A 25,759-nucleotide genomic window follows, 5' to 3' on the forward strand; every position below is an offset into this window, starting at 1 on the left:
GAACCTTGTGTAATCTCATTGTAGGCGTGCCGCAAATTGTGTAGTACTATCTGGAAGACACGCGAGCACCAATGATTCCCCTGTAACCTTCGACAACCTATGTTTGAAAGCCGGCGCGCTTTCCTCACTTATCAGGTTTCCGACGATGGCCGACTTTGTTCGCCACTATCGTAGTGCTTTGAATGTCACTTGCTTATAGGGGTACACGTTCACCCAATAAAAGAGTTAGTTTCATCATACGCAGTGTTGTTACTGTGTTGTTGACCGTTACATCAGCGTGACAGTCTATAGACAGAGAGAAACGAGAAAGTGTGTGAAGTACCCTAAGAATGCTAGCGCATGGAAAGCAAACCTGCGTGCTTATGCGCGAGGAAACAGACGATCAGGGATAATGATTGATCTGTACTTGAAAATGATGAAGTATGGTTATAGTGCTCAAACTAACTTCCTTCCGCCGTATATACGCGGCCGACCTGGCTGCAGCTTAGAAAACATCTGAACAGGGAGTAAAATTCGTCATCCTAGAAATGCCACTCATTTGTGTGCTCCGGCGAGGGCCCTCAATGACGGAGTGTACAGGGACGACGAGATAATTCGATGCAGAAGTTTGTTGCACAATGGCGTACTGACCAATGTAGCGCTTAGTGGAAGTCCTGGCAGAAGCTAGGATTTTGGGATTTGAGTCCGAAGCAGGAGTTGGTCTCCACAGAGAAAACTGACATCGCGGTGTTTGCTATTGCACTGACGTTTCCTCTCAGCTTGGGTAGCTTCCGGGCTTTCCGTGGCCGGCGCTTTCACGGCAATTTGCAACTCGGGTAGCAGACATTTCTAGGGGGGAAGCGGCAAGTGAACGAGGTGGTAAAAAGGATACTCTGTCGAATACGAAGTATTGAGACGCTCCATACACAAGAAAAAATGAACTGTAGCCGGCAGTCCGTTTAATGGCAGTATTAGGTGCCAACGTCAAAAAAAGAATTCTATACCACAGAGTGTGGTCAGGACGGACGTACACTGAAGTCATACCAAACAGCATTCGGTGGAAGACCGTTGGTTTGCGGATGATACGTAGATACAAATTTGTACACAATGTCAGCGGCTCGATGAGTTTCCTCTGGAATTTGAGAAGTGAACGCCTTGCCAGGCTTACACAAAAACACGTGGAGCGAGTGGCTAAAGCGAGAATGAAGAGAGAATGTGTAGGTGAAGAAAAACCAGACAGACGCTGGTGCTTGCCGTCCACAAATTATATCTTTTTTTGACGAGCCCGCTCTGTCAGGCGGAAGCCTTCCGCCGATTCCACTACTTGCGTGCCGTCAGCGAGCTCAGCGTGTCGGCGTTGTCTTTTGTGACCGGATCATTGTGGCACGTAGTAGTGTGTAACAAGGCTCCCGTTATAGCGAGGAAGCCGTGAGCTGGGCGAATGGCGAAGAGCGGATGGCGTTGATTCGAAAACACGCTAGAACAGTAGTAGTGGCCTGGTCGGGAGGGAAAGTGACGGCAGAATTAGCTAAAACGTCAAAGTACAAGTAGGCAGGCTTCAGACGGTCGACGGAGAGCGTATCTTCCCGGCCGTTGATGAGCAATGGAAAGTGTTTAGGTGCACGCTTGAGTACTTTGAACGGACTATCGAACAAGGGCGGTATCCGAGGACGGACGGCGTGGAGGCGTACAAAGACGTGTGTGCAGTCGTGAAGGCCAGGTTTGACCCATACACGCCGGGACAAACATCGTTGTCGGGGGCAGGTGACAGTACGGCAGTACGCATAGGCCAGCGCAGACGTTAGGCGTAGTCGGAAACGTTAGCAGGTACGGTGGGTGAGTAGTCGAAGAATTCGTCAGGGACTCGTAGAGTGGTACCAAACGTAAACTCAGCGGCGCTGTTGCAAGAGTCACCGCGAAGAGCGGCGCCGATGCCAAGCATAACGAAAATAAAGAGCTCGATCCGTGATGAGGGAAAAGTCGAAGCCATGGGTGCAGCCTCCAGTTGGTGGCGAAAAGGTTCGATGACCTCATTGCATATCGCATGGTACGGACATGGAAGGAGCGTCCCTCGTGAAAATATCGAAAACGCTTCACAACCAAATAGATACCGAGCAGCTCTCGGACGAACGTGATGTAGCGGTGCTGAGGGGGCACCAGCTTCTTGGAAAAGAAGGCGATGAGCTGCCAAGCGCAAGCAACGAATTGCTGCACTACATGGGCGCAGCAAGGGATGAGGTGGTGGTGTTAGCTAGCTAAGCCAAGGATTTTGCGCAGTTGCCTGGTGGTGGATGGCTGAGGAAACTCATGTATGGCTGTGACGCGGGTGGCGAGCGGACAAATTCCGTGTGCGTTGACGCGATAGCCGTGGCAATCCAGCTACGTAACGCCGAACTCGCTCATCAGACCGTTAACCACAAGACCAAACTTACTGTGTCTCGCGAGCACTTCACGTGGATGGAGCTTTTGAGCTTCGGCGGTGCTACTGTAGACGAGGATGTTGTCAAGATAGGCAAAACAGCACGTCAAGCCACATAATACCTAGTCAACGAACCACTGAAAGGCCTGGGCCACATTTTGAATATCAAAAGACTTGCGCAGATATTCGGACAGGCCGAAGGGTGTTATAATGGCGGTCTCAGGAATACCTCATGGTTCCACAGGAAACTGGTGGTAGGATTTCGCAGGTCCATGTTGCTAAAAATGGTGCAGTCGTGCCATGCCGACGTAATGTCCTGAATATTAGGCACTGGGTACCAGTCCGGTGCAGCGGCCTGGTTGAGGACACGGTAATCGCCGCAGGGGCGCCAGTCACTGCCCTTCTTGGGCACCATATGGAGTGGCGGCACCCAAGGACTGGAGGAGGGACAAACGAAGCCAAGGTCAACCATGCGTTTAAACTCCTGTTTTACCACAGCTAGGCGATTCGGCATGAGGGGACGAGCCCGAGCAAACACAGAAGAGCCAGTCTGACGATACGATGTGCCACGCTGTGATCGACCCAAGACTGAAAGGAGAAGGGTCGGAAGACGTCAGGAAACTCGGCAAGGACGGTTGACCAAGGGTCGGGAACGGGCATTTGCCTTTGGAGAAGCCGAATCGGCGGAGCACGACAGGAAACTCATTGTACGGTTAAGCTCGTCTCGGAGCCCAAGATGCCGTGGTGCCACACGTCGACGACAAGCTTTTGGTGACAAAGAAATTCGGCTCCAATGGTGGGGTGGCGGACGGCCGCGATGGGAAAGATCCAGCGAAAGGTACGTCTGAGGCCGATGTCAAGAATCACCGACCTTTGTCGATAGGTCCGGATGGTTGGTGCGTTGACCGCGTGAGAGGAGGCAAGTTGTGAAGATGGCGGCGCTCAGCGAACGTAGGAGGAAGGACGCAAATCTCGGCGCCAGTGTGCATTTTGGTGACGTAGTCGGTGGCGTGGAAGAGGCGACTGGATCTGGGGCGGGGAACAGGGGTCACCGCCAGTGTCCGGCCCAACCGTTTCCCGCCTAAGAGCAGGGCTGGCGGCACTGGTTTGCGCGAAAGCTATAGCGCTGGTGGTACCATCAAAGCGTAACAGGATGAGCAGAACGGCGTTCAGTGACCGGGGCTGGGGCGACGATTTGGCGATGGAGAACGCTGCAGAGCGTGTTCGGATGGCAGCGACCACAGCTCTCAGTCGTGATACTTGCCGTGTGTGTTCGTGGTTAGCTTCTTGGAGCAGCTGCGATGTGGGACGGAGGGTGAAGATGGCGGTTAACTGCGGGTACGGAGGGAAAACCGAAATCCATCATCTCGTCGGTCAAATGGGCCAGAGATTCCAACGTCGATAGTGAAGGCGCGGTCAGGATCATGCACACCTACGGTGGAAGGCGCTGCAGGAAAAGTTCCCGGAGCAGTGCACTGTCATTGGAAGGCAGGTCTCCAGCCAAGGCTTATGCGCCGCAATATGTCGGTATCTTTGGGGTCCCTGAGCTCCTCCACTGTAAGAAGTTCTGTGTAATCGATGCTGCTCCGTTTCAATAGTGCGCTGAATGAGCGTCGGCTAAAGGCGCTCATAGCAGTGCTCGACGGTCGGGGAGCGTAGAACACCGCGAATGACCACGGCACTAGTATGTGGAAGAGCTCCAACGACGTGGTCGAACATAGTGAACTGTGAGCTGAGGCGGTGGCGACGGAATAAGCAATTGATGGTGATGAACCAAAGTTCCCAGTCCGAAGAACAGAACTCCGGGAGATCGAGAGCGGAGACCTCGGTATCGCGGTGTAGTGGCGCTGACGGCTATACTTTATCGGGAGCATCTGAGCCCAAGGCTGAGTGGATTGAAGGCGTACTGCTGAGACTGCGGGGCTCGAGCTCCTTGCGGCGGCATGTCCAACGGAGCGGCTTAGGCACCCGGAGCTGGGAGCAATGACACGAGGTCCGGAGCCACGACTTTGTCGGTGTAGGAAAACTATAGAGACGTTGGTGCCTGGTGTCCACAAATTATATCTTTTTGCCGAACCTGCGCAGCCATGCTGAAGCCTGATTCCGCTGATTACACTGCTCGCTATCCGTCAGCGTGCTGGGCGTGTCATGGTTATTTGTGACCAGAACATTACGGCACCTAGTAGTGCGCTACAAATCCAACGGTGACTGGTGGGCGCCAAAGTAAAGGATCATATGAAACAATGAGAAAAAACAACACTTGCGTGCGAGTGAGGGAGAGGCTGTAGCAAACCGGCAGCATGGGATGTAGAGCGTTTACGGTGCTGACATGACGCACAAGAGGCAACGTATGTGGCAGCTGTTGTAGATGGATGGATGGAAACAACTTTATTTTAAATCTGGCAGAGTGTCACGACCCGGGCTCAGGTCTCCCATGAGGGGACTTTGAAGCCTAGCCTCGTCGCCGCCTCTCGGGCCTCCTGGACTGCCCACTCTTGCGTCTTGACGTTGGAGCTGCGCAGAGCGGTAGCCCACTTCGACCCAAGAACCTCCGGAGCTACTGCCATTGTAGCTAAGATGTGCTCTCACACCCACAACATGTGTGAGAGCGCCGCTCTAGTTTCTTTACATAACTTGCGAAGAGCACCCGGGTATTGCGCGGGGAAAATGTACCGCAAGGGCTCCGCACTGGGGAACGTTTGTTTCTGTAGTTGCGCCAAACGACTGCCTGGCGACGTTTCAGTTCGGGGTGAGGTGGGGGCAATAACCGTTTGCCTAGCTGGTAGTGCTTGGTGATGTCATTGTATCTGACCAAGCGTTCTCGCCTGTTTTTAACCAGGAGTTCCGAACTCGAAGAGGCGGCCTCCGATTCTGCGCGGCGGGTCAGTTCTCGCGCAGAGCGGTGTGCTACCTCCTTCAACTTAGGGGGCCTTCATGGGTGGGGGCGGCGATGTGGACTGGGAACTACATGATTGCGGTGCTATCGAACTGCTGTCGACCAGCTTTCCTGCGGATCTTGAGAGCTTCGGAGGAAATGCGCCCCCGCGCGTAGTTGCGAACTGCGGATTGTGAGTCGCTAAGAACTACCTCGCATAAGGGATCGGCAAGCGAAAGTGCAATCGCTACCTCTTCCGCTGTTTCTGGGTATTCCATTGCGACACTACACGCATGCGTAAGCCGGGAGTTAACGTCCACGACTACCGCCGTGAACCGGTGTTCTCGTGTGTATTCTGCCGCATCTACGAAGCGCGTAGTCTTCTCCCCGCCCATGGAGCGCAGCAGTGCCTTGGCACGGTCCCTGAGTCGGCCCCGATTATATTTGGGGTGCATGTTTCGATGGATAGGGGCGACGATCAGCGTGTCGCTGAGGTCGGGTGGAATGAACTGTTTCCGTCCGTGTTGGACGTTGTAACTGAACACGAGTTTCTGCAGGATGTACCGGCCCGTGACAGTCAGGGACATGCGTTCGACTTGCGAGGCTCTTTGCGCATCCACGATTTCCTCAAGAGTGTTGTATACCCCCAGCTGCAGCAGAAGAGCAGTGCTGGTGGACTCCGGTAGCCTAAGGGCGATCTTGTAAGTCTTGCGTATAAGGATGTTGATTTTCTCCCTTTCCCTGATGTTCCAGTTGTGGAACGCAGCCACAAAAGTAATGTGACTGATTGGGAAAGAGTGTAGGAGACGTATGACGCTGTCCTCCTTCATGCCCCTCTGCTTGTCTGTAATGCGTTTGATCAGGCGGGTAGCCGCTGTGACCTTGCCTTCGATTTTGCGGATAGCATCTATGTTTGACCTGTTGGCTGCTATATGCATACTGAGGATGCGTATCCTCGAGACTCCGGGAATACAGGTGCCGTCTTGCGTATAGAGGATTATTTCGTCACATTGTCGTGATTCGCCTGTACGCTTGGGCCGGCGGCACGGGCTATAGACGAGGAGCTCCGATTTGAGTGGAGATAGTGGGAGACCTGTATCTTGGAGGTAGGTTTCAACTGCGGAGACCGCTGCTTGTAAGATGGATTCTATCTGACCGTCACTGCCCTTGTCGGCCCACAGGGTGATGTCATCTGAACAGGGCATGATGGAGGCCGTTAATCTCGTCGAGCTGGGCCGGGAGACCCAGCATAACGAGGTTGAAAAGGAGCGGGGATATGACCGACCCTTAAGGATTGCTGGTGCGTCCTAGTGCATGTTCATCGGATGTCATGCTGTCGACCGCAAGGGTGACTGTGCGGCACGACAGGAAGTTTCTGATGTAGTTGTAGCTTCGCTCGCCCATGTTGAGCTTGTTTATTCCGCTCAGGATTGCAGCATGTTCTACATTATCAAATGCCAGATCTAGGCCGAGGATGGCCCTGCTGCCGCTAGTTGGGTCGTTGATAATCTGGTGATAGAGTTGGAGCATTACGTCTTGAGTGGGGAGGTGTGACAGGAAGCTCACCATAGTGGGTGGGTAGGCTCCAGGGTCCTTGAGGTGGCGGTTAATGTCGGAGAGGAAAGCGTGCTCCATCACCTTGCCAACGCAGGATGTGAGGTAAATGGGCCGCAAGTGAGCGAGGCTGGACGGCTTGCCTGGCTTCGGTATCGGTACTGCCTTAGAGCGTTTCCACGCCTCTGGGATGCGACGTGCTCGCCAGCACTTGTTGACGTATGCCTTAAGAGCGGTTAATGAGGCATCATCGAGGTTTCGAAGTGTCTTGTTCGTAACCTTGTCGGGACCAAGTGCTGATTTGCCATAAAGCTCGTGGAGAGCTGCACGTATCTCTGACTCGTGAAATTCTTCATCGACTGTCACATTTGTCTCTGCAGTGTAATCTCCGTGTTGGACATCGGGTCGTTGAGGGAAGTACTTATCTAGCAGGCGTGTCACGAGCTGTTGATCGCTCGTGGTAACCCGTTCCTTGTGCAAAATGCGTTCCAGGTTTGCTCGCTGAGCAGACACGCATAGCCACTCTGTACCATCCCGGGTGCTTCTAAAAAACCTGCGCGTGCTAACAGGCTGCATAACACTCCCTCTGCCATTAGGGCCGATTTACGCTTGAGCCGCCCATCGCCTCAAGCCGCACCGCACGCGTGCGGTCGCGCGAAAGATTGCACGTATCAAACACTTGTGCACAAATTTCGGTTTACAATGTGTAAGGTATACACTGTGCACACAGTGTAAATGGTAATTTGTGCACAAGTGCTGGATACATGCAATTTTTCGCGCGACCGCGAGCGTGCGGTGCGGTTTGCGGCGATGGGCGGCTCGAGCGCAAATCGGCCCTTACCTTGGCCACGGCGGCCGCATTTCGATGGGGGTTAAATGCGAAAACACCCGTGTACTTAGATTTAGGTACACGGTAAAGAACCCAAGGTGGTACAAATCTCCGGAGTCCCCCACTACGTCGTGCCTCATAATAAGAAAGTGGTTTTGAAATGTAAAACCCCATAATTGAAATACCAATACCTTCTCAATGCCAACTGTAATAAACGGCTTTATGGCTTAAATTTGGCGCTTCTTCAAGTCATTTTGCCCTCTGGCGGGAGGGTGCAAAACGATTTCTGCCTGAAGCTGGACTTCACCGCCCCTGTTGACCTGTTTTAAGTGCTTTAACGCACCACCAATGTTCTGACTAAGTGCCAAAATACATATGTTGTTAGAAGGGACAACCTCTTGTTGTAGTCCGTTGAAACTTTTTGACCCTCAGCCGATATTCTGAAATATAATTTTGAAAAAAATGTTTCCCATTGAGTTACACTTGTGCGTTGCTGTGAAGTTCCGAAGGAGAATGTCCAGAATTCCTGGACATGCACGCAGCTACGTGTGGTAATGACCATCGAGGCGGACCTTGAGTATCGCGTCAAGGCATCCGTAAGTTGTCAAGAATAACGTTGCCAGCCGTGCAAAGCGCCCGTGCAGCCTTGGTCTTGACCAACAGCACCATGGCAGTGCGTACATATGAATTTTGCTGGCCCCTTTTTGCACGATATGTTTCTTGTAGCCGTGGACGCGCACTTCAATTGGCCGGTCGTGTTATGTGCTTGACTACGGCGGACGCTACAGTTGACAGATTGAAAGCTGTGTGCGCGGTTTGGTTTCACAGAAACCATTGTCACTGTTAACGGCCGGCAGCTCACTTCCTAAGAGTTCAAGCTTTTTGTGAAGTAATTAGGCTATCATCATGTGCTTACAGCAACGTATCATCCCAGCCCAAACAGGCTTTCAGATACTTTTATTTACACTTAAACACGCTCTTCGTAAATCGAGCGGAGCGGACACATTAGATCTGACGCTGCAGAAGCTGTGACGACCCCACTTATGGGGGCGCAAAGGTTCGTGTTCTCAATGTTTTAATGGTTCTCTTAGGCGGAGCCTCCGAGAACCCAATTGAGGACAAAGCCGTTGGTTTGAACACACACACAAAGACTTTAATCAAAAATAAAAAAGGCAAAAAGCAAATAGAACGACACGGAAAGCATGCATAAAATAAACATTCAAGAAAACATAGCAGTAAGGAACACACTTAGGGCTCTAGCGAGGGCGCGAGTCCGGGCTTGCCCCGAGGGCGGGGACGCGTCGCAGTCTCGACGCGGCAACGCGGCGACGAGCTGGCAGAAGGAGAGGCGCCGGTCTCACCAAAGGTCGTGGCGTAGGTTGACCGACCGGGCGCCGGGAGCGCGCCAGCTCTGGCGAGGCGAGGTAACGCTGGCGGCTGGGTGGACGGCGGCGGCGTTCTGGCCGGGCAGAGAGCTCGGGCCCGTAGCCCGACTGCTCCCCTCTCGCCCACGGCGCGGAAGCTCGAACGCCGGCCTCGGGCAGCAGGCGGCACGGCAGACGGGGGTGGCGTCCTGGCCGGGCAGCTGGCGCAGAACTCGGGCCCGAAGCCCGACTGTTCTCGTCCTGCCCACTGGCGCAAAAGCTCACCGGCCTTGAGGAGCTGACGGCACGCTCAGGTAGACGGGCGACGCACAGGAACAGGTTGGCAGGAGGCCCCGGGCGGGTGAAGTCCTGGTGGGCTCGGGTCCGGAACCCGACGGCCCGTCTTCAACGCCCGCTCCGGTGGTTGACCTCCTCCTGCCGTTGCTTCCTGGGACTCTCCTGGCGTCTCCCCGGCGTCTCCCTGCGTGTCCTCTTGCGTGTCGCCCCCGTTCTGCCAGCGCACCACGCTTTTTCTTGTGGTATGGCCGATTTGGCATTTACTGATTGGCTGCCTGACGCCCCGTGGTCTTTTCTAATTGGTTGCTTTTTTCTTTTTGTTTTTCCTGCGCCGCGCGTTCACGTGCCGGGCGCTCTTCGGCGTCATCGTTTTCCTCCTTCCAGCTCGGCGCGCGTGCACTCGGCGTCGTCTGCTCTCGACCGTCCCGAGCCCCGCACCACGTCGCGCACCACACATCACATAAGCCCCTTTTTTAACAAGTTTTTCTGAGGAAAAACTGCCGCTCAGTGCGCGACACAGTTCACAACACAACAGTCATGGTCTGTCCTCCAGATTGCACTGTGAGGTTTCATGCCTAGTTGACAGAGTGGCACAGTTCACTGAGCACACAGATAAGAGACATTACAGACATTACACAATTCAAAGAATGCACAACAAGTGAAAAATAAATGGTAGCGTCAAAGGCTATCATAATACCCTATTGAAGAAAAAACCCATAAAGTCCAAGGTCACCATGCCCGGGGTCAAAAATCCGTGAAAAGCCATAAGCGAAGCATCGGCTCCTCCAGGTGACTCTTTCCCACATGAGGCGGACCAGACATCTATCTTCTCTGTCAGAGAACCCTGGCAAGTCCGCGATACCATTGCTCCAAGCAATAATGCCTCTGCATGCTGCCGACCAAGTCACTGTCGGCGCTCTAAGGTAATCAACAATGTAATGTGTGGTTGCAGCATCAGTGCCAGCGGTCGAACCACACACGAGTGCGTGAGAAGGCAAAGGATGTACTGAATCCTTAAAGACATAAGTTGGTGGGGTATACATGCCTGAGCCCTCCCCAGTGCACATAGGGTCATAAGCAGTTGCCTTTGTTGAGTTGAAAGAACGCAGTGAGGACATCTCAATACTTCTTGGGGAAACCAAACGCGGTTCCACGGGAGCCCTGATATTTTCAGGTTCTTCCTGATCATGATGCGAACCCTCTAACGTGCTATCTTTAGCCTGTAGGGGTTGCTCTGCTCTAACTTTATCAACTAGGCCCATGCACGGCGGCTCTGGACCCTGCATGAACCAGTCATCGCCTGCGCTGTTTTCACGCGGCACTAGTTGAGGTATGGGAGCAATATGCTCCTTATCTTGTGACGATACCTCAGTATCTTTGCCTACCATGGCATCATTACCAGGTGTCTCTCCTTGAGACCCTTTTTGGTCGCCGAGGCCTGAGGCCATGTCGGAGGGAACCCTTGGGGCGCCGCTGCACTGCTGTGCTGCATCCTCAATAATGGAGCTCGTCCCTTCGGAGCAAGCATTCGCGAGTGCCTCGATGCGAACGCGCACCTTGCGAAGCTCTTCCTCCAGGCGTTCCCTCTCAGCTGCCTGCTCTGCCATTCGCCTGTCGCGCTCCCTCTGAGCTTTCTCGCATATTAACAGCCACCTGTCCTGCACCCACCTGTGCAAGTCTTCCCCCTGCAAACCCAATCGCTGGGCTACGGTGGCTAAGTCAGACAGACTAATTTCTGGCTGTTTCTTGCCTACATATGCGCCTTCCGCCTCTGTGACTTTAAGCCATAATTGTAAATTTCTCTCCTCCAGTGCAAGTTCCTCCCTCCTAGCCTTGCGTTCGGCTGCGCGCTCTTCTCGCGCACGCGCTTCCTGGTCGTCCAACCATGCCCTCAACTCCGCACCTTCCAGCCCCATGCGTTCGGCTAGCGCTAACAAGTCTCGTGTGTTAGCCATAGCTCCTAACCGCTAGAAAAAAAATCCAAACAAACGGCTTTGTCCTGTCGCGCGGACGCCAATTTGTGACGACCCCACTTATGGGGGCGCAAAGGTTCGTGTTCTCAATGTTTTAATGGTTCTCTTAGGCGGAGCCTCCGAGAACCCAATTGAGGACAAAGCCGTTGGTTTGAACACACACACAAAGACTTTAATCAAAAATAAAAAAGGCAAAAAGCAAATAGAACGACACGGAAAGCATGCATAAAATAAACATTCAAGAAAACATAGCAGTAAGGAACACACTTAGGGCTCTAGCGAGGGCGCGAGTCCGGGCTTGCCCCGAGGGCGGGGACGCATCGCAGTCTCGACGCGGCAACGCGGCGACGAGCTGGCAGAAGGAGAGGCGCCGGTCTCACCAAAGGTCGTGGCGTAGGTTGACCGACCGGGCGCCGGGAGCGCGCCAGCTCTGGCGAGGCGAGGTAACGCTGGCGGCTGGGTGGACGGCGGCGGCGTTCTGGCCGGGCAGAGAGCTCGGGCCCGTAGCCCGACTGCTCCCCTCTCGCCCACGGCGCGGAAGCTCGAACGCCGGCCTCGGGCAGCAGGCGGCACGGCAGACGGGGGTGGCGTCCTGGCCGGGCAGCTGGCGCAGAACTCGGGCCCGAAGCCCGACTGTTCTCGTCCTGCCCACTGGCGCAAAAGCTCACCGGCCTTGAGGAGCTGACGGCACGCTCAGGTAGACGGGCGACGCACAGGAACAGGTTGGCAGGAGGCCCCGGGCGGGTGAAGTCCTGGTGGGCTCGGGTCCGGAACCCGACGGCCCGTCTTCAACGCCCGCTCCGGTGGTTGACCTCCTCCTGCCGTTGCTTCCTGGGACTCTCCTGGCGTCTCCCCGGCGTCTCCCTGCGTGTCCTCTTGCGTGTCGCCCCCGTTCTGCCAGCGCACCACGCTTTTTCTTGTGGTATGGCCGATTTGGCATTTACTGATTGGCTGCCCGACGCCCCGTGGTCTTTTCTAATTGGTTGCTTTTTTCTTTTTGTTTTTCCTGCGCCGCGCGTTCACGTGCCGGGCGCTCTTCGGCGTCATCGTTTTCCTCCTTCCAGCTCGGCGCGCGTGCACTCGGCGTCGTCTGCTCTCGACCGTCCCGAGCCCCGCACCACGTCGCGCACCACACATCACAGAAGCTTTTGCTCACCTATCGCAATGCGCTCCATGCGAGAACAAATAAGTAACTAGCAAACTTGTTCACAACACGTGGCTGCGAAATCGACTCGTTGTCAAGCTATCGGTGGGAGGAAGGGTTGCGTATAATCAGCTCAAGCAAGCCGTGGCTAGCCCACGTCATGATCGTGATGTAACAGTCGGTGACCGAGTGATGGCTCGCAATTATCGAGGAAGACCAAATTGGGTTCCTGGTGTTTGCGGGCAGTCCGGCACTTTGTCTTTTACCGTGCTTGCTACCACACCCAGAGTCAATTTCACCTGGCGCCGTCTGAAGGATCACATGCTCGCGCGGACCACGGATCGAGACCGCGAGGCATCTGTACAGGAAGGATACGAGATCCTCGCGTTTCAACCAGATGTCGAGAGAGCGACCTCCTCCCCTCCTACCGCCTGTGGTCGTGCCGCTTCGCAAGAAATCCGGGCGACGGGTACAAGATGCTATCGGACTTGAGACCGTCGACCACCGGACAGATATCAAGCAGGAGTATTGTTGTTAAATTAGCCATTATAAAAGCGGAGAGACGGAGTGACTGGTCTACCACCGCAGTTTGTCGTAAGGTCGATAATGCGCAGGCGCGGAAAACGATTAAAAGGCATGCGCCGCAACCTGCCCGCCTGCTTATCTCGACGAGCCACGAACCAACGAACTCGTAGCCATAAACTTCGCTAGCCGACTGGAAATTTGTCCGCTCCTTCGCATGAACCACGCAACACAACGGAGCAAACAGTTGGCTTAAGTACTCGAGAAAAAAAGAGGGAATGAGAACATGGTAGGCAAGATGGAAACAAGAGTATCTAAAGGAACTCAAATGTTCTAGTACAAAAAGGCTAGTAGCGCAAATATACGTGGAGATGTGCTTCTGCTTGGAGAAGCACGTAAATGAATGCAGTCGAAGTGCTGTGACCAAAAATTTTACAGGTAAGAATGGCTTCGTAACAGCATGCTTACTTCGTTCAACTGAATGAAAATTAGTCTGGAGACCGATACAGCTATTGCATTCGCTCGAAGGCTGCTTCGGTTCACTCGCCAACTGGAAGATATTGCAAACAGGCTGCATACAGAGTTGGGAGACGACCAAAGAAGGGGAAGTTGGCAGGGCACGCTCTATATTTTTTTTTTGCTTTTTGTTCTAAATAAACCGAATACGCATCTGTTCTGCAGACTATCTGGTCCTTCTGGAACAATGGGTATATGCCACTCGATCTGTGCTGGTCTTTATCGAACCTCTTAGATGCCATATTGGGTAACTAGGTATGTGTCACTGGGAATATGCTCCTGTACAATGACAAAAATATTGTTATGAGCAACGTGTCTAGCGGACGTAGAAGACGTTGCATAGCAGACGAGAAACAACACGAGCAGTGCCCTGGCCCATCAACTTTGTTGTTGTTTTGCTACTGACTGCTTCTGTGTAAATATATTACACAAACCCTTTTTGACATTTGCCCGCAACATATTTGGTGGAAGTGCGGCGCACAGCCTCTCCTCTTTCTCGTCTGCTATGAATCGCCTTCGTCTACGGGACAGGTGTCTAATAACAATACGCCTGAATTTTATCCAAGGCTGGGTGGAATCTCAATCTCGTAACAAGGGTACCTCAAGGACAGAAAACCGACGCTTTAAAAGGCTGGAAAACAAATGGCCGCGGTATATGCCACTTTCAGTGAACGTGTTTCACGCAACGCTTTAGCGAGCTGCAACATGAATGCATTGGGTATGAGCCACTCTTGAACAAACTCAGTACATGCCACGGGGTGCGCAGCCACAGAGGGAACGATTCCCAGCGTTCGCAGGCACCGTCGCGCCACGCTTTTCGTCTCGAAGGCGACCCGCTGTAATCGCGGCAACGCCAGTATACTTGGTCTCAGTAGTTCCCTGCAGCACTGGGGTAGTTGCAGGGCTCCTATGCCAGTAGGGAAGCTGAGTTCCCCTCAAGATATGTTCATCGGCACGCGTGATCTGCTCATCGTTGGCTTGCCATCCTGATCCACGATTGATGGAGTGACGCAACCAATTTGTTGTGCTGTAAGCATAGGCTGCGCTTCCATCAATGCCACAGCGGGGCTGCGCGACATGCGCCATACAGTCTGCTCGGCCTTTATTTGGTGTTTTATCTACGCTGTCATCACATATCACACTAAAGCAGAGTAGTCAAATAATGATGCCGTTATGAGGCCTTCGTAGCGTTCCACACCGTCAACGCATCACCAGCGCTAATGCTCTCATACCATCATCTAAATGGAAATCAAAGCACTTTTACCGCTCCATGATGCCTGTGTTGCAGTCCTTGTAGCGCTAGCAACGTAAAAGCAAACAGCTCCCCGCAATAATAACGAGAAGACGTACCTAATCCATTGTCTGAGATTAAGCGATGATGGATTTTACTATGTATTCGTTACTTTCAGGGCGGATGCATTCAGTAACAAGCGCGAATTGGGATTGAAGCGGGCGGTCTGGGCTGCATGGGGAGCTGTCGTCTTGCCGTGTAATCGCGGTAAGGGCGGCTGTAATGTTACAGGAGGTAACCACCCCAGTAATTGGCACTCTAAGACGCGCATGCCGAAAGGGCCTAATTTACGTATCGCTGAATGCATCATCTCCTAGGAAGAATAAAACCCTCTACACCATCCAGTAATCAGAAAGTTAAGCCCGCTAATACAGGGTGTTTCAGCGAACACTTTCAAAACTTTTAAAGGTTGCATGTGGCATATAGTACAATTCTAGTTCATGAGCTCGTCTATTCAGAAAAGTCGGACATTACTTGCAATAAAATTATATGCATAATTGAATAATTAACAAAGATCAGTAATTAAGTTTTTTCACAAATAAGCTCATGGCAAATTTGCAATTTACAAATTCTAGCCGGGCAGTTCACAAGGCGGATCCACATGGAACGATTTGTTGGGATGACACCAGTTTCGATTTATTATTTCAAGACCTTTGTGTAATAATACATTAGTGTTGCAGTTACATTATTAACAAAACGTCGTTTCCTGCATTGAAGCACATTAGTCACTGAGCAAAAAATTCGCAAAGGAGCATTGAGAGACCTGGTTCGCCAACAAGGAATAGGAGGCCTAAGTTGTACTACTCGACCAAGCACAACGGGCTGCTGAGGCCAGTGCAGTTTTGGCTAGGGGCCTCAGCCATCTGCTTCTCGAACCCTTTCCGTTTAGAATGCACGTTTTCCGTTTCTTTCAGTTCAATTCGGTCCCGCGCCCACCGCCTTAACGAAGCAACGCGAAATGCACTACGCCACTACGGCGGCTTAAATACAAGTCGCGCTATTTCTAAAGGTGTAGATACATAAACCTCAGCTCCGTGTTTAATATATATTATTCAGTGCCTGCAGGAAGGTAACGGCTGCGAGAACAGGCAATCGACTCAATGAGCCGCGTTTTCCTTACTTTTGCGTGCAGTGTTACAAGATGAACCAAGGTCTCGGGTAGCAGCGTGTAACTTCAGTCGAGGCGAATTCAGCTAGCCGCCGTGATGCCGGTAACCAAGTACACTAAACCGAGGTGAGCAGACTTATATTACTTCATTGCGCGTAGGCAAATGCTATGCCAGTGTGCATTGTTACTCTCACAATATACGCTAATTGCTACATTAGGTTTCGTTTCGAACATAACTTTATTTATATGCAAATTGTCTTGGAAAGACAGGCAGCGGTGAAATCAAAGTGTCAGCTCGGTTTATTGCCCAAACATGTAGCAGGTAAATGAATAAAGCATCACAAAATGGTGTCATACATATGACGACTCAAAAAAATTGTTTTGCGGCACTTTAGTGCGTAACGTTCCATGCTTATATCCATTGAACAATATTACGCACGGCCCTCTATATGCAAAGATTCCCTATTTATTTGATTAGTCTGTAGGCCTTCGAATCGAGTTGCGACTTTAGCGCTGTCCTGTGTGTTCCTGCCTTCTGTCTTCGTCGTCTTGCGCTGCTCCTTCAAGATGTTGGACCAGTACCAACTCGGCCAAATGTCGATCCTTCTATAGTATTATTACCATTTCTACACTTCATAGTCATGGCACTTCACCATATGACGTGACAGACTGGTGTGGCGCTTTGCAGAAGTGTGTTACTTCAGAAATATGCTCGGCGCATTAAAGCCTGCACGGCTGTTGCGCCATTAAAATCCCGAATCATCAGCGATATATAGCGCTTTCGTAAGTCTTTGGCATGAAACGAAAAATCCATCGTCCGGCATCATCATCCGATGGTGTCAAAACCCACGTGACGAAGTTATGACGTCGCGTTGCATGCGCTGCACCTGCTGTGACCCGCACTGCAAAATACTGCGATGAGCAGCCACGGCTTCGAAAATTGCCCCCTCGGAAAATTGGATTAGTGTGGATTAAATTCGACTAAGTTGAATTAAAGTGCCTAATTTTTGATTAAGGTGGATTACGTTTCGTACAAATTAGAGCAAAGTGCATTGAAGTCGTGCTTTAATTTAAGATACTAACCTAATAATAAAGATAAGAATTTAGGGTTTTCCCTTTTTTAGGCGTAATATTGCGTGAATAATGCCCACACATCACTTCGACGGGCTGTACTTTCGCAATTTTGTGTCGTCGCGCTACAGACAAGAGGGCAAGGCTCCTGAATTTTGACCGATAGCAGGCTATTGGTGATAAGTTTTTAAACTCGGAAATAATTTTTTTCTCTTCTGCGGCATCATTATACACAATCAGTGTGTACAAGTCATCTTGAGATGTGAAGTTGTCCTGGTTACGTAGTCACATGTAATTACAGGTACAGTTTCATGCTTTTGCAGTATTTGCACAAAAGGGCCCTCCTTGTATTTGTTTTATTCTAAAGGTATGCCACGACGGTAATCCAAGCGAAAAAAATAATGCATTTGAAATGTTGTGTAGCACAAAAAAAAAAAACATTTGTATAATCACGGAAGGCTCATGACGGAGATGAACACAATCAGAATGAAAAGGCTTTGCATTATGGTGCCCCTAGTGCCACTGTTTTACGTAGTATGATTTCAAAGAAATGTTAGCCACGCCGAGTGAACAATCGCCATCTACAAACAACAGCTTCTGCTTCCTAGGACGCTTCCATCATGCCTGTCACTTTGTCCCGGCACCCTCTACTGGTGTTCCATGCACGGTGACAAACACTTCTCTATAACTATGGGGGTTTACTCACAGCAGTCGGTAACCGCAAATTCCACTGAAGTAAATATTGTGGAATAGTTTCATTTTAATGTGTCTAAATTCTGACGCATACAATCAGGATATTTGCCTAAATGTTTACTGCGCACAAGACGAACACGATGTTGCTTATATTGATCTGGTAATACAAAAACAGGGTAAATAGTATAATGAATTTTATTTCACTTAACCTACAATTTGCTCATAGGTGCTGCAACACGAATATTTACTTTGGTACACGTATGTCGATAAATGAAATCAACTTACGGAGCTGCCGCTGTCAGATTGTACCACCTTGTCCTGTACTCCGCTTCATGTGTACTACTGTTCATTGATATCCGTGTCGCCATTATACAGGAAGAGTTACTGCTGTTGTAGTTCCGATACTGAACATACATATTCGTGCCATTTCCTGCAATGAACTGCAGTGGTTTGCAAGCTACATTAACCCACACCATAAATAATTTCAATTGACAGTCTTAAGCTGCCTAAAAAACTTTACGAAAACAGAGAAGTATGGGGTACCATTACGGACATCAGGAGTAAGATTTGTTAAAATATTCAAAGTATTTGAGAGTTAAACATCCCAATACGAAAATATATGGTTTGCATATCGCTGTTTGTAGTGATATCAACAAGGCATGCATTTGTACCATGCGAGCGTAGAAGCATGTGCCTGGGTCCAATAAACGATTTTGTTTAATTTTACCACAAACCCCTTTAATATCATTGCACTTGATGCGCATTACCGGCATTTTATGCTTCTGTCCCGTGACAGACCACCATGAACTTATAAAAGTATTAATGCGTCGTGAGCGCTTCCTACATTACATGCAAAAAGTGACTCGGGTCATTTATCGCGCGTGATATGCGTACTATTTTTTTTTCCAACCACTACTTGACTATGAGTGCAAACCTTATTGTAATTACTGTAACGCCCCATCCACTCTAGCGGAAAGAAAGCGCGCGGCGGGCCGCGGAAGCTGCTTCGCGATTCAGATTTCTTGTGTCGCGGGAGCCATCCGCCCTGGGCGGATCTTTAGCAGCTTTCCACCACGCCAGGCGAGCCGCGAACGCCCGTGACCAATAAGAGCTGCCCCCTTCTTTAAAGTGCGCGCCCGAAGCTGGTGTCATGCGGAGAGGCCCCATCGCTCCATTGGTACACGTATCGGGCGTCAGTCGTGCCGCTGGTCTCGTACTATGCTATGCTCGCATCAGCTCTAGCTCGCGTTTGTTGTGTTTACATGGTTTACAGTTTGGTTTATTCCGATAGCAATTATAGGAATACCCCAAGAGCTCATCTGTCGTCATTGTTGGCGTCGCCGTGAGGTTCCGTATAAAGACCAAGGGCGTAAAAATCTTCGCCACGCTCCGTGTGCGGTATGTGGAAGTGAAAGTGCGCGAGAATCAGCCGGCTCTCGCGGCTCAATCTCGCGCGCGGATGGAAGCAATGCAAGGAGGAAGCGCGAGGTCGTCTGTCGCGTGCAAGGCTCCGGTGAGGGTAGGAAGGGGGTAGGGGCACGTTCTACTCCGGGCTGTATCTTGAAAACCATCTGCGACGGGCTCAAGGTCCACCGTGGGTAGGGTGTTTGGGTAGGGAGGAGGGGTGGGGGGGGGGGGGGGGGGCGGGGTCCGGTTTTACTCAGCGCGGCGCGGGCGGCAGCGCGCGCCCGGGCCTCTGTACCTGGAAAGCCATGTTCGACGGTCACAGACCGCCACGCGCCGTGTTTTCGCGGCTTAGTTCGCGTTGATGCGAGACACAGCAAGGCCAGTGCGCTCGCTGCTGCTGACGGGCTTCCTCACTGCGACGTTCTGAGAGCGGGTTTCTGCCGTGATCGAGTGAGATGTGTCTATGTTTGCATGTACGCGCGTGACACCACGCTTCTTAATTTAGTTAGAGTGCCTATGTCTACAAGTTCATACGGCCGATAGAACTACCCTCCTTACTTCCTATCGCTGTCCAGTAATTTTCCATTGCAATCCGCGCTTATGCTTCGGACCGAAACTGCTTTTTTTTTACAGTGATGAGCCTAAGCCGAGAAGTCCCGATGGAAAGGTTTTCGGAGACAGTGCGTCCTATCCAAATCTGCACGACAAGACGGGCCTTGAATGCAAGGACATCGAGTACCTCATTCTCCTTGTCTTTTGAACGTGGCATCGCCGCAACAGAAGAGAGCACACCAATATGATTATGATAAGTGGCAACGACGTCGTTATCTTCATAAGACATAACTTGTGTTAAGAACGAAGAAAGGAAACAAAGAGTCAATCTGTCAGCAGACGCAAAAAAAAAAAAAAAAAAAAACACGCGACTTCTCGCACCTGCAGGAAGGGCAAAAGAGAGGAGGCAGATTTTCGTGGTGCCATGTGACTCCCGCAGCGGCTCACTGCCAGTTAGTGCGGCCGCTCTCCCGCCGCTGCTTTTAACGCCGCGCGCGTTTCTCCGCGAGTGTAGATGGGGCTTAGGCATCAGCACTTGCTGCGACCTATAAACTCTCCCGATCGGCACAGGCCAGTTTTCTTTGATTTAGTTTTGGTAAGCACATGGAGAAATTGAAGAATACCTTCTGACAATCTAACGAGGTTTGCATGTCTGCGTGTGTGAAGTAACTCCCTTGTGGCAGGTGCTAATATTATTCCGCATCTTTCCAAAGCGAAAGAGCAAATAGCAAGCGTCAACACTATACTTAAAGCTTCTCGCCTTTCGCGCTGTCATTAAGTGACACCAAAGGCAAATATTATGTCAAGCTAAAATGATAGATTAGAGCTTGGGAATCTCTAAGGCATAATCAATATCGCGAACAGGGCCTTAGTAATCGACAAAGTGAGGCAAATGAGGACATGATTATAAACTCCCCTGGAACAATCAAGCACTTGCCCGATGACGAAAGCACTCCTCAGTAAAATTCTGTCACTAGTACTCAGCCACTCGTTGCAAAAACATGATTGTATTAGATTAGAAGACGAAATAAAATGCGACTTGTCGAGTTATATTTCACTTTTAGAAAAAAGAACTAATTGAAATTAACCTTGACAACGACGCGCGTGGTCGAAAAATTTCGTTTTCGCTCGACTCTGCGCCGCCCACGCCTTCGCGTTTCAGTACTTTGCTCGCGTAGTGCCGCGCTGGTTTTGCTGGGGCGCGAAACTCGCACAAACTGCCAGTAGGAGAGAATTCAACTTCCATATTATGCCGACGGATGCCCGAACGGTCTACGCCACCTGACCAAAACGCAGCTGCAGCGGCTAATCCACTCCTCTGTCTAGGCTCGGTGCCGCCGTCTGTTGGGCGCCGTTTTACTCACCGATGGCAACAAAGGGCGGTGATGGCGTATGCAACGCCACCACTCCTCCGGTTGGGTGGCGGGAGATTCGAATTTGGAAAATGGCATTCTGCCCCTTCAGATGCATTTCTGTGCTAAACTAAGTCCTTTCTTGGCCCGAAATAAGCGCTAGGAGGTTTCTGGAATGGTATTTAAACAGTCCACGCCGATTTCGTATTTGCCTTTAGTGTCCCTTTAAATTATGTCATACCAACTGGCCCAAGACTTCGCGCGCGCGCAGCGCCATCCTCAGTAGTCTCCGGTTGTTTTATGTCTCTCAGAAGACGCTGACGTGTAGAGAGGGCGTTGTTGGTGAGCGGAAAGAAGGCTGTCTGGTGTACATAGCAACTCATTGACATAGCAGTCTCGTAGACATATCAATTCCTCCTCTCTTTGTCTCGCGCTTGGTAGCGGTCCGGAAGGCACCGCTGTCGCGTCGACTTTCGTTGGGCGGGCGCCGTGTTCACATGTGGCTGTGTTCACCTTTGGTTGGTTTTGTCTGCCGGATCCGCTGTCTGCGACTGGAGTATCGGTTCAAGAGCGTCGCGTTCCTTTCATAATAGCCGAGCTATGTTGAGAGCAGCCTAAGGGCGGCTGTTTTGGCGGTGTCAGACGGCGCCGTAGCTGATGGTCGTGTTGACATCGACCAGCCAAGATGTCACGCCGATTAGTTTTAGCGCGAAAGTGTCAAGGGCCCGTGTCGCAGAAAATCTGGCGTCGGCGTCAAGCAAAATTCATTCCGAACCATGTAAACCCAGCCACGCCTACCCAACCACGCAGACCTTCCGTCTAGCGCAAAGAAGTTACTGGAATAATTGGATTTTGGAAAATAATAAAGGTCAGAAAAAGCGTAAAGTATGACTTACACACGACCTAGACACAGGATGGCATCGAATTGCAATTTCAATATACGAGAAAAGATATTTCTGTTACGCGGCAATTCAAACACAAACCCCCTTTTTCAGCGTTTCTACAATGCTTAGACCAGCCACGACGTCGGAGATTTGTTTTCGCCGGCGCGCGTAAGTCACGGAGCCCACCGACCGGCACCCCTGGTTCCTTCCAACGCCTCCAGATGGCGCTCGTCTCAGAGTGACAGACGTCTACCCAGCGGGCGATTTATGCACCACTTGCCTCCTTGAAGCTATGGGTTCAGCGGGAGCAGTGGAAAAGTAAACATGCCTGCAATAGGCATTAGTAAGAGGCGATTGGAGGATTGGTGGACCAAAAGTAGGGAAACGACAAAAAACGGAGACGTACAAAAGCACAGTTAGCAATTGAGGATCAGAAAATGTGGGTGTGGGAGTTTATAGTGTTATTTTTATGTTTTATTGTTTAACTTAGGTAGGACGTTAGGCAGTATAATAGGAAGAGCTTGGTGGCGCAACCCACCGCCCCGTTCCACAGGGGACGCTCATAACATCCATCCATCCAGCAGATTCGCGTGAGATTTTGTCGCGAATAGACGTGCTTTTCGCCTCTACATGGCGGCGACAAGATCATGTTTTTCTGCATGCTTTGTGCTTGCTTCTGTTTTTGATTTGCTGATTTTTTGGCATTTAAATCGTAATTGGGTGGTTTTCTCTTTTTTGTCTCTCTCTCATTTTGTGTGCGCGGGTGTGTGTCGTGTACATTTCGTTTTCCAGGACGGTTACGGCGTCCTTTCGCGCCATGTGCTTCAGCGTGTGCAGCTGCGTAGGACGTGGAGTGTTTGTAGCCTTCAAATGGTAGCTTGGAGGTGGCAAGCCTAATGGCTATTAGTGGTATTACTGTGTGTGTTTTGGTTGGAAAGTGAGAGCGTGGTGGCTTGGTTGGGCGCCTGTGAGAGCGTGTCATACCTTGGGTCTCCGCGGCGTTCATCGCTTTTGAAACATTGGTGAAAGTTGCTTTGCGACATTTTGAGGATTTGGATCCTGTGCGTATCGGTTTTTGCTAAAAGGCACGTGATCTGCATTATAATAGTATAATGGTATTATAGTATTTACATAAAAAAAGCCGTGCAGTACATTGCAAGAAAGCCGGGAAAGCGGGCAGGGTGCCGGGAATCCCTCAAGGCAGATGAGAGACGGATGGGAAAGGAGATGGAATCGAGTCAACCGGCACAAATTGTGATGTCGATAATAGGCTGCAGAAACTGGAGGCTTTCCAGGAAGAGCTTCTCAAACAGGTGGAAGAGCTCAAAAATGAGCTAAATAAGGAGCGTGATGCACTGAAGGTAGTTGAAGAAAAACTTGAAGCAGCCCAGGAAAAGCTGATTAGTAGATTAGTAGGAAGGGATTGGAAGATTGGTGGAAGAAAAGTAGGGAAACGCCAGAAAACGGAGACGTAGAAAAGCAAAGTTCGCAATAGCTGGTCAGAAAATTTGATTGTCGGATTTCATATTGGTTTCTTCATTTCTTTTTTAACCCAGGTAGGACATTAAGCAGTATAATAGCAAGAGCTTGGTAGCCGAACCTACCGCCCCGTTCCAAAGGGGACGCTCATAACATCCATCCATCCAGGTGACGTTTGTGGTGTACGGACGTGTGTTTCCAGGGCTCCGTGGCGGCGATAAAAAAAGTTTTTTCACATGCTTTCAGCTTGCCACTGTTCTTCATTTGCTTGTTTTTTAGCATTCCTGTATATTTGGTATTGCAGGATGGTTGGAGCGTCATTTAGCGCCACGTCCTTCATCACGTGCAACCGTGCGGGACGTTAAACCTTTATAACCTTTAAGTAGTAGTTTGGAAGTGGCAGGACTAAGAGCTATTAGTGGATTTACTATGTGTACGTTGCTATCAAGAATATTGCTTTAGTAGGAGAGTGAGAGCGTGACCGCGTGGTTGTACACGTGTGAACACGTGTCATACCTTAAGTCTGTGCGGCGTTTATTGCTTCTAAATCATTGGTGATAATTACTTTGCGGCGTTTGAAGGATTTACATACTCTGCGTGTCGGCTTTTGCTACAAGTGATGTGCTCTCAAAGCTTCGGTGCTTGCATTAGAATAAGATAATTTCAACTAATGACAAGAAAGACGTCAAAGCGTACACTGTGCGGGGTTTCCTCAAGGTAGGCGAGGTGAAGCATGAGAATGGAGAAGAAATCTGGTCAATCGGCAGACATTGTGATGTCGATGCTTGACTAAAGGAAATGGCGGATTGCCTGCATAAGGTTGTGAAAAAGGTCGAAGAGCTCAAAAATGAGCTAACTATGGCGGTGGAAAAAAAGACTTCAAGCAGCCAAGGAAAAGCTTAATAGGGCCACCATCGTGAACAAGAATGGTCGTGACAATGGAACGCAGTCTCCTGACGTGACAGTGTCAGCGAAGTACGTAGAATTCGTGCAACATGGGGAGGAGGTAGCTCGTAAGAGCTGCACCTACCTACCTTTAGGCCGCCACAGTGGTAAAACAAGAACGCAGGGGTCAATGCCCCTTGTCAAGTCCGAACCGCCCGGAAAGGATAATACAAGGAACAAGGGAGAGTCGTCGGCAGTAGGAGGGAGAAAGGGTGATTATCGCCGGCGACTCAAACATAGCCAGGAGCTCCGCAGCAATTGTCGAGTGGGCGAAAGGCGCTAAAAGAGTGGCGGTAGGGACATTTTCGGGGCGCACACTGGGTTCTGACATGGAGCGAGCAAAAGCAAAGCACGAGGAGCATGCCCACGAACGCAACCTTGTCGTAGTTGTAGGTGGGCTAAATGACGTCCTAAACAAAAAATCGTTAGTGGCTTAGCTCGGCTATGCCAGGATACACGTAGCGAAAGCTAAGGCATAGCATGGTTAGCCTTGGTTAATCTTGATTGCAAGCCCAGGTTAGTCTGGTTATCTACCTAAGTTGCGGCGTTTATACAGTAGTTCGGCGCACTGTTCGTCTGATTCCTGGGCGATTCGTATCCTCTACATCTCGTTCCGATGTCGATTCCAGGCCTTCTCCTGCTTATCAGAATTGTCGCCGTCCATACCGCCGCCTCAACTGTGGTTGCGGCGCCCGGGACTCTCCTTTTCAATTCTCCGAGATGTTATCAGGCATGCGACGCAGCTGGCGATGCGAGCGGAGGCGACCGCAACGACGAGGAACGCGGTGTGACATCATAGCAAATGGCGGCGGCAAAAAGGCGTGGCGCTGCGCAATGGCGGAACACCTGTGGCTCGGTGCTACTAGTGGCGCATGCACAGTAGTGACTAGGGAGAGAGAGAGAGAGAGAGAGAGTTATCCGCCGCAGGGCGCGCATTGTGGCGTCATGTGCCTCCTCGGAGCAGCGCTACGGCGAAATCGCAAGTTCGCGGCCACTAAAGCTTTCGTTTGAAAAAAAGGCGCAGGATTAGACCAACGCTGGGCAAAGGTGGTAGATGACTTACACGACCTGTCCCCTAAGGTGTAGATCGTGGTCTGCACGGTGCCGGAGGTGCCTGTACGTCACAGTAACACACAGAGAAATTCTTAACGAGACGCAATCCACTTCAATTACAGGTTTGGGCCAGATGTGCGCTGGCGACTTGCTGGTCGCGCGATTGTTTTTTAGGGGGCTCACTGGCGCTCAGGAGGCGGGCGTTGGTAGTAATGAACAAGATCCTCTAGTGGAACATCAGAACAGCATCACCGTCAATAACAGAAATAGGAGGAAAACAAGAGAGAGGGCTCAACATGCAGAGGTCAACAGACAAGAACGCCGGACTGCGCGCATTGCTAGTGATCCCCAATGACTTGGCATAATTATTTAATATAGTTATCCGACATCCTCTCTTTATGGCAGTTTTACACTAATGACGTCATTCACGGATGAAAACTACAATTGTTATT

At 50.9% G+C, this 25,759-nt stretch overlaps 1 long non-coding RNA gene across 1 annotated transcript in view; it reads right to left on the bottom strand.

Moving 5' to 3' along the window:
• The window catches only part of LOC129387506 (uncharacterized), a 41,042-nt gene extending 22,981 nt beyond the window's left edge, over positions 1 to 18,061 (bottom strand). Inside the window, exon 1 of the long non-coding RNA XR_011892578.1 lies at positions 17,921 to 18,061. This is a non-coding gene — a long non-coding RNA (uncharacterized lncRNA). The remainder of the gene's footprint in view (positions 1 to 17,920) is intronic.
• Positions 18,062 to 25,759: the final 7,698 nt, after the last annotated feature.

This window comes from Dermacentor andersoni, chromosome 2, assembly GCF_023375885.2.
Source record: "Dermacentor andersoni chromosome 2, qqDerAnde1_hic_scaffold, whole genome shotgun sequence".
NCBI lineage: Eukaryota > Metazoa > Arthropoda > Arachnida > Ixodida > Ixodidae > Dermacentor > Dermacentor andersoni.